At 34.2% G+C, this 7548-nt stretch overlaps 1 long non-coding RNA gene across 1 annotated transcript; it reads left to right on the top strand.

The window, feature by feature from the left end:
- Positions 1-294: 294 nt before the first annotated feature.
- LOC122832665 lies at positions 295-5545 on the top strand. Its single transcript, XR_006370859.1, has 3 exons — positions 295-379; positions 530-674; positions 5329-5545. It is a non-coding gene; the product is annotated as an uncharacterized LOC122832665 (long non-coding RNA).
- Positions 5546-7548: the final 2003 nt, after the last annotated feature.

The following is a 7548-nucleotide window of genomic DNA, read 5'->3' as shown; positions in this document are numbered from 1 at the left end:
TGCTTTAACTAAAGGCATTTGTTTAAATAGTGCAAAATTTATACACCACTACTGTAGGGTAGTAATTATTGTGGGGTGAGAGTTCTAAAGTGGGGATAGTTTGCTTTGCTTATCATTGTATTAGGCATCTTTCCACTTCATATTCTGCCAAGCCACCAAGTGTGAATTTGGTTTGCGTTTGCTTCAGCATTTGGCTCTTAAAGTTTAAATATTGTTTTTTGTTATGAGTCTTGGGTGTTTGAGTTTTTGGTTTCATTCACATTTGTGTCCCTTTAATATTCCTCAACAGCTAGCATCATGTTCAACTCCTTTGCACACTTTTATAACCCCATAACTTTCATGAGGAAACCAGAGTCCACATAGACCCATTGACTTAAAGGTAAGTGTTTTATGGGTGAAGGTCTTTTCGTAAATGTCCATTCCTTTTGTAACCAAGGTTATTTAAGGCCAGTCCTTAAATAACCTTGGTTATTTAATAATCAAAAATAATAATTATTTTAATAATTGAGGTTTTGTCTGCCTTTGTAAGTTTTTTTTACCTAGACTCTTGGGCTGTTTGAAATCCTGTGAGATTTTGCGAGATGGAAAATGAGTTTTTAAAAGTTGGGTGGTGCCTATCGTTTGATCTAGGAGAGCATGTAATGGACAAAGAAGTTTAGAGCTGGCTGATGCAGGTGGGCTTTGAATTGGTTTAAATCATTTGTTTTTCATTTTTCATTATGATATGCTTACTACCTTGCAGCTTCTGGATGGCTCTTTTCTTCAAAACGATGGGTTTTCTTGATCTTAGAAATTGGAAGAAACAAACTGGCAACTGTCTGATTTATTGTTTGGAACTTGCTAATGCTATTGCTAATATTAGCATGCTACACTGAGACTGATGGTGTTTTGTTGTTGATTTATGACCAATGAGCTATTTTCTTTTTATTTGATGTAAGAGTTATATATTGTGCTGTGGTGTAATGAGTATGAAAAGTGCCCTTTTGAAATATTGTCATTATACAGTAAGTTATATTATTGTTTATAAAATATAAGTTCTTTTGAAATACTGCTTATATGCTTAGACAACAAATTTAGAGTTGGTAAACTTTGAAAAACTAAAATATGTAATGTTTACATTGTGGCCCTTGGTTCCCAGAAAATCCTGTCATCTCTTAGCAACTGCTTAACAACAAATATTGTTACTGTTCAAAAAACAAGATTTCTTCTACTCTTTTGAAATACTACGAATTTTTTATAATACTTAAGAATCGTCACTTTGGTGAATTTTACAGAAAAGTTGGTTTGTTTTTTTTATCATTGATGGTAGATATATGTCTGTGTACCACTAATGGTACACAGACATTGAACACAAAAGTAAAAATCTTATTTAAACTTCATGGCAGTTTGTTACCAGAAAAAAACTCATCTCTTAGCACCAAATTAATGAGTAATATTATTGTTTATAAAACATAAGTTCTTTTGAAATACTGCATATATGCTTAGACAACAAATTTAGAGTTGGTAAACTTTGAAAAACTAAAATATGTAATGTTTACATTGCGGCCTTGGTTACCAGAAAACCAATCTCTTAGCAACAGCTTAACAACAAATATTGTTATTGTTCAAAAAACGTATGATTTCCTCTGTTCTTTTAAAATAATACTCATCTTATTCTACTTAAGAATTGTCAAGTTGGTGAATTTTGGAGAAAAGTGAAAATGTTTTTTTTTTGCCATTAATGGTACACAGACATAGAACACAAAAGTAAAAATCTGATTTATACTTCATGGCAGTTTGTTACTAGAAAAAGAAAAAAAAACAAAAACGCTCATCTCTTAACACCAAATTAATAAGTTATATTTTTGTTTATAAAACATAAGTTCTTTTTAAATACTGCTTATATGTTTAGACAACAAATTTAAAGTTGGTAAACTTTGCAAAACTAAAATATCTAATGTTTGCATTGGGGCCCTTGGTTACCAGAAACGCTGTCATCGCTTAGCAACAGCTTAACAACAAATATTGTTATTGTTCAAAAAACATAAGATTTCCTCTGCTCTGTTGAAATACTATGCATCTTATAATACTTAAGAATCGTCTTTTTGGTGAATTTTACAGAAAAGTTTTTTTTTTTTTTTGGTGTTTTTTTTTATCATTGATGGTAGATATACTATAAAACAGAAATTCAACACAAAAGTAAAAATCTGATTTATGCTTTGTGACAGTTTGTTACCAGAAAAAGAAAAAAATGTTCATCTCTTAGCACCAAATTAATGAGTAATATTATTTTTTATAAAACATAAGTTCTTTTGAAATGAAGCCTATAGGCGCAAATTCGATCTGGAAGACTCTTTTAGCCCCACCTGCATCATCCAGCCGGAACTTCCGGCTCATCACCGTTGATTGCTCAACGTCGGTCCAAGACTCGTCATGTCCAATCACCGTCGAAGCCCCAGCTGATAAGGAGCGCCATCCATGGCGTCGTGCGCTTTCCAGCAGAGCTCAACCCACCTTCACCCCTTCACCTCCACTCGCTCAGCATCAGGCCACATACTTCATCGCCTCCACCACCAGTGCCGGATCCCGGGGGGATGACGTTCCTCTCAGCATACGGAATGCTCATCCAAGCCCATCGCAAAGTTTGCGATGATTAATGTCCTTAGCCGGGGCCCAGGCGCCAAAGATTTAAATCATACTGTTATTAAACTTTTCTAATGGTTACCCTTTTGTCTGTCTGAGTCTCTACAGATTGAAATACTGCTCATCAGTTTGGACACAGCAAATTTAGAGTTGGTAAACTTTGCTAAATTAAAATTATGCAATGTTTACATTGTGGCCTTTGGTTACCAGAAAACGCTGTCATCTCTTAGCAACATCTTGACAAGAAATATTGTTATTGTTCAAAAAACATAAGATTTCCTCTGCTATTTTAAAACACTACTCATCTGAATCTACTTAAGAATTGTCAAGTTGGTGAAGTTTGGAGAAAAGTAAAAACGTTTTTATTGCCATTAATGGTACACAGACATTGAACAAAAAAGTAAAAATCTGATTTATACTTCGTGGCAATTTGTTACCAGAAAAAGAAAAAAAACGCTCATCTCTTAACACCAAATTAATAAGGTATATTATTGTTTTTAAATATAAGTTCTTTTGAAATACTGCTTATATGCTTAGACAACAAATTTAGAGTTGGCAAACTTTGAAAAACTAAAATATGTAATGTTTACATTGTGGCCCTTGGTTACCAGAAAACGCTGTCATCTCTTAGCAACTGCTTAACAACAAATATTGTTATTGTTCAAAAAACCTAAGATTTCCTCTGCTCTTTTAAAACACTACTCATCATATTCTACTTAAGAATTGTCAAGTTGGTGAATTTTGGACAAAAGTGTAAATGTTTTTTTGCCATTAATGGTACACAGACATTGAACACAAAAGGAAAAATCTGATTTATACTTTGTGGCAGTTTGTCACTATAAAAAGAAAAAAAAACCGCTCATCTCTTAACACCAAATTAATAAGTTATATTTTTGTTTATAAAACATAAGTTCTTTTTAAATACTGCTTATATGTTTAGACAACAAATTTAAAGTTGGTAAACTTTGCAAAACTAAAATATCTAATGTTTGCATTGGGGCCCTTGGTTACCAGAAACGCTGTCATCGCTTAGCAACAGCTTAACAACAAATATTGTTATTGTTCAAAAAACATAAGATTTCCTCTGCTCTGTTGAAATACTATGCATCTTATAATACTTAAGAATCGTCTTTTTGGTGAATTTTACAGAAAAGTTTTTTTTTTTTTTTGGTGTTTTTTTTTATCATTGATGGTAGATATACTATAAAACAGAAATTCAACACAAAAGTAAAAATCTGATTTATGCTTTGTGACAGTTTGTTACCAGAAAAAGAAAAAAATGTTCATCTCTTAGCACCAAATTAATGAGTAATATTATTTTTTATAAAACATAAGTTCTTTTGAAATGAAGCCTATAGGCGCAAATTCGATCTGGAAGACTCTTTTAGCCCCACCTGCATCATCCAGCCGGAACTTCCGGCTCATCACCGTTGATTGCTCAACGTCGGTCCAAGACTCGTCATGTCCAATCACCGTCGAAGCCCCAGCTGATAAGGACCGCCATCCATGGCGTCCTTCGCTTTCAGCAGAGCTCAACCCACCTTCACCCTTCACCTCCACTCGCTCAGCATCAGGCCACATACTTCCCTCCACCACCAGTGCGGATCCCGGGGATGACGTTCCTCAGCAACATGCTCATATTATCAAGCCCATCGCAAAGTTTGCGATGATTAATGTCCTTAGCCGGGGCCCAGGCGCCAAAGATTTAAATCATACTGTTATTAAACTTTTCTAATGGTTACCCTTTTGTCTGTCTGAGTCTCTACAGATTGAAATACTGCTCATCAGTTTGGACACAGCAAATTTAGAGTTGGTAAACTTTGCTAAATTAAAATTATGCAATGTTTACATTGTGGCCTTTGGTTACCAGAAAACGCTGTCATCTCTTAGCAACATCTTGACAAGAAATATTGTTATTGTTCAAAAAACATAAGATTTCATCTGCTATTTTAAAACACTACTCATCTGAATCTACTTAAGAATTGTCAAGTTGGTGAAGTTTGGAGAAAAGTAAAAACGTTTTTATTGCCATTAATGGTACACAGACATTGAACAAAAAAGTAAAAATCTGATTTATACTTCGTGGCAATTTGTTACCAGAAAAAGAAAAAAAACGCTCATCTCTTAACACCAAATTAATAAGGTATATTATTGTTTTTAAATATAAGTTCTTTTGAAATACTGCTTATATGCTTAGACAACAAATTTAGAGTTGGCAAACTTTGAAAAACTAAAATATGTAATGTTTACATTGTGGCCCTTGGTTACCAGAAAACGCTGTCATCTCTTAGCAACTGCTTAACAACAAATATTGTTATTGTTCAAAAAACATAAAATTTCCTCTGCTCTTTTGAAACACTATGTGTCTTATAATACTTAAAAATCGTCACTTTGTTGAATTTTGCAGAAAAGTGAAAATGTTTTTTCGCCATTAATGGTACACAGACATTGAACACAAAAGTAAAAATCTGATTTATGCTTCGAGACAGTTTGTTACCAGAAAAAGAAAAAATGGTCATCTCTTAACACCAAATTAATACTTTATTAGGTTATTATGATAACCAGTTAAGTGACTTATGTGCATGTATATTTTTATTTTTTTTATTCTATTTACTTATAAGAAGGAAGTGTTTGTGGTATTATTAAGGACTTAATATTGACCAATATTAAGAGGAAATTGACTTAATGTTGCTCTTGTTTATACAGGCTAGGCCTCCATTTGATGGTGAGCTACCACTAGCCCTCTGGCCCATGGACCCTGGAAACTCAATTGCTGGATCTCCATCTATGCGGTCGGAGGCATTGTAGTCTGTCCCCATCACCTCCAAATACTGTAAATAATTTTCCAACTACAAGATAAATCACTTTATGATGTATATCATTAAGTGATTTTTGATATAAATGCAGTATTTTTCTGTCTCTGGTGTATTAACTATAACTCTTATTCTCCCTGAGGTATTACTTTAGGTTTAACATGATTTCAGTATCATAACTGCTACACTTTGCATTTAGTTTATTTATGTTTTGCTCTTTGTGTTTCTAGCTTTTAATTATTTAATTAGTTTTTCCCAATTTAATCTACTACTTTGAGTAGTAAATTAAATTGCCATTATTTACCTTTTTTTTTTTTTTTTTTTTTACCATTATTTACCTTTTCTCATCCTGCCTGCTGTTCCTTTTCACAGTTGCTCACAGTCACGTGATGTCCTTACCTGAATTCAATGTCTTTCTGCCCTTCATAGTTCTCTTGTTGTATTGTTTTTTAATGGTTCCTTCTATACTATGATTTTTTCTACTATTCTATTACCTATTACCTGACTTGTAAGTTACTTTATTTAAAAAAATATATATTATAATAATCCCAGGCTTATTTCTGCATCTTGATCCAACAATGAAACCCATAAAACATAATTTTTCTGTTCCACATGTTACAAATACAGAAGCGGTTACATTCTTACAAACAACCCTCCTTCCAAAACACTTGCTTTCAACAGGGGAAAAACCTCCTGCATAGTCCGCAAGTGGTGACAGTGGGAAAGAATGACCCTATTAACAGAGGGTAATCCCGAGCTGAACCAAGCTCAGTGCGAGTGGCTTTCTGCTTTGACGGACTGAGACTGAAGAAAAAAGAAAGAAAGAAAAAAAACATTAGCAGTGATCCAGGGGCAATTTCTATGGGGGGGAAAAAGAAATCTGTCTCTACAGATAATGGTAGCTAGTGCTCTATTAATGTTGCTGTCTGGAAAAGAAAATGAAACATAAGGAGTCTGTTGGGGAAACGATATCTCAACATAATAGAAGCGATAGGATATGTAGTGTTTTTACAAATTACACTGTCTTTTAACACAGACAATTGAAACAAGTTCAGATGTTTTTGGGTATGCTCACTGTTTTTTAATGATCATAATAAATACAATGCCTTGGGCTACCCATGTCACTGTACTACAGATTGAACCACAGATTAGTTTATTGTATTTAACTTGGGACCAGACCGAGTGCTAAAATTTTCTTATTTTTTAATCCCTACTTGGAAATAACCTTTTATGGCTTATTTGATGGGGCCTCCACCAACAGCAGTGGCATCCCATACTTAATGAATTAAGAGATGAAAGAGTAACAGTAAGTGAGACAGAGAGAAACGAGGGGAGCAAGGGATAGGGAAGGCAAAGAAAAATGAATTACAATAAAAAAATCAAGAAGCTTTGACATTGCATCTGGGGTTCCGAAGGCATCACAGACAAGAGCCACGAAAACAACACTCTGGCCTTGAATAGTGCCACCCTGTGATTGATTTTTCCCAAGCCAACTGATAAGTTTCCTGGGGGAGGCAATCTGTGAAGAAACGAATCAGCTGAGGTGAAAGAAAACCAATGTTTGGACCTGATGCATAGGAGCCAATAATCTGACGAGTAACATTTGCTCAGGGGTCAGTCACCTTGGAAAGGCAATCTGTGGGGAGCAAATGTGTTGACTATACTGTAAAGCAAATGCTCTTTCCTTGGGGCTTTCTTTTTTGAGGGCTTCCCAGGATGCTGCTTCCAAGAGACTGACTTTTCTTTTTTGCTTGTCTCAAGTTGGAATGTTACCATCATGACTCAAGCCCTCAGTCTCAATGGCAAAACGCTGGTTGGTCGTTAATTTTCTTTCCAAAAATAGTTCAATATATCATTACACTTATATTCAAAATCAACCTTGAACAATTTATTTGGTGCATAGTTGGCCTACTTGAACTATTGCATTTGTCCTTCAAAGAAAAAAAAACATGTCTTGCATAACAATCTATGATAACATAACGCAAAAATAAAAAATTCACACTAAAATAACCAAATAGTGAACAAATTAATGGCGGGTGCATAAATTGTCAAAATAACCCGGTTGCAGAATGCAAATAGCACATGAGTTTAAAAAAATACAGTAGCTCAGTAT

The sequence above is a fragment of the Gambusia affinis genome, linkage group LG06 (assembly GCF_019740435.1).
Source record: "Gambusia affinis linkage group LG06, SWU_Gaff_1.0, whole genome shotgun sequence".
In the NCBI taxonomy this organism is placed as follows: Eukaryota; Metazoa; Chordata; class Actinopteri; order Cyprinodontiformes; family Poeciliidae; genus Gambusia; species Gambusia affinis.
Note: the sequence above shows the minus strand (reverse complement) of the source record. Positions and strands in the feature narration are given on the sequence as shown.